Source organism: Arachis hypogaea, chromosome 12 (genome assembly GCF_003086295.3).
Source record: "Arachis hypogaea cultivar Tifrunner chromosome 12, arahy.Tifrunner.gnm2.J5K5, whole genome shotgun sequence".
In the NCBI taxonomy this organism is placed as follows: Eukaryota; Viridiplantae; Streptophyta; class Magnoliopsida; order Fabales; family Fabaceae; genus Arachis; species Arachis hypogaea.
Genome location: NC_092047.1, coordinates 56,603,508 through 56,605,741, shown reverse-complemented (window position 1 = coordinate 56,605,741; position 2,234 = coordinate 56,603,508).

Sequence of the window (2,234 nt, the reverse complement as noted above, 5' to 3'; positions counted from 1 at the left end):
ACTTCTTGTATTCCTTCCACTTTTGCATGCTTCCTTTCCATTCTCTGAGCCATTCCTGCCCTGTAATCTCTAAAATCACTTAACACACATATCAAGGCATCTAATGGTAATAAGGGAGGATTAAACATAGGGAACTTAAGGCCAAAGAAGCATGTTTTCAATCAAAGCACATAATTAGGAAGGCAAATGTAAAACCATGCAAATAGTATGAATAAGTGGGTAAAGAGTTGATAAAAACCACTCAATTGAGCACAAGATAAACCATGAAATAGTAGTTTATCAACCTCTCCACACTTAAACATTAGCATGTCATCATGCTAAGCTCAAGAGAAGCTATAAAGGAGTGAAGAGGAATGATAGAGAGTATACAATGCAACCTATCTATATGAATGCAACTACATGCTAAGATGTTTCTATCTACATGGTTAAAAGTAGATAAGCTCTTCAAGACAAACATAAATCAGATTTCACTAATTCAAATCTTACAATAAAAAGCAAGTAAACTTGTAAGAAGATAGCTCATGAAAGCAGGGAACATAGAATTAAGCACTGAACCCTTACTGGTAGTGTATATCACTCTAACTCTCAAGTGTCTAGGGTTAATCACTCTACTCTTCTCTAGTCATGCTTTCTAAACTTTGTTCTTCATCTAACCAATCAACAAAAATTTAATGTACCAATGCAAACATCATGAGGTCTTTTCAAGGTTGTAATGGGGCTAAGGTAAGGGTGAGGGTATATATATATGGCTAAGTGAGCTATAAATTGAATCTTTAATTGACCTAAACTTTCACCTAACATACATATACTCTATATAATTCTAATTCATGCCTAGCTACCCAAAATTCCCACTTTTGCATCACATACTCATGTATCAATTTTTCTTTTTAATTTATCACATGTGCATTGATCTTTCATTATTAAACTTAGCATTGGGGTAATTTTGTCCCCTTATTTATTTACTTATTTATTGAATATATTTTTTTTTGGATTTTTTTTTTGAACATGAAAATAAACATAGCTTATCAATGCACATGGATTTTTAATTTTTTATAGTTTCACATGAGTAGGTACACAAATTCCCATTATTTTATCATGGTAGAAACATAACACATTCCCTTATTAACCCATGTTTCCACAGTTTTCTCACAATTAATTGTTACACAATCCCTATCTTAAGCTAACCAAAGATTCAATTGGGATATTTAATTATTTTTCTGCTTAAGGCTAGTGATGTGGTAAAATATAGAATAAATGGGGGTTTACAAGGCTCAAAGTGGCTGACAAGGATGATTTAAAGACTAGGCTTATTTGGGATAAGTGAGCTAAACAAGTAATGGCCTCAATCATATGCAAGCATGTAAATACACTAAATATTGGACATATAGAATGGAACAAAGCAAAGATTGCAATCATAGAGAAGAAAACACACAAGAATAAAAATTTATGGTTAAATAATGTAACCATATAAATAAGCTCAAAATCTCACAGGTTGTGTGTTCTTAGCTTTTTAAACTATGTTCCAAATACAACTTCAAACAAGTTTTAATAGAAAAGTTTTTAATTTAAATTAGTGAAATACTATAAAAATTTCTTGAAAAAGAAAATATTACTTCAACCAAGTAGTAACTAAATGCATAAAATCAAACAAACATGAAATTAAATATGCAAATGCAACAATGAACAAAGAAAATAAAATATTGGTGTTGAGAAGAAAATAACTAACCCATGGAGATCGGTATCGACTTCCCCACACTTAAAGATCGCACCGTCCTCGGTGCATGCTAAGATGTGCAAGTGGATGGGTTGCTTCAATTGACGCTTTTCTCATCAAGGAATGTGCGTAGGAACTTGTTTGTCTCTCCCATGTAAACGTCTTCCGGTTCTCTTCCTGGTGGCCATCCTGAAAGAAAAAGGGAAGAAAAGTAACCTAAAACAAAGATAAAAAATAAATAAAACATGGGTTGGTTAATGCCAAATAATGAGGGTCTCAATTATATGGTAGCTACAACATGCAAGTGAGAAAACAATAGAAGCACATGGCATACCAGTGGTGCAAAATTTTACAACAATGGGGGAGAGTGTGGGTAAGGAGAGTTAATGTAAATTCATGTCAATGCAAAATTAAAACAGGTATAAAAGATTGGCATTGATTTAAATAATATTACCTAACCAGAATAAAATAAGTCTCTAAGCACCTAAAATAATCCAAGAGAAGATGCAACAGTGAAATA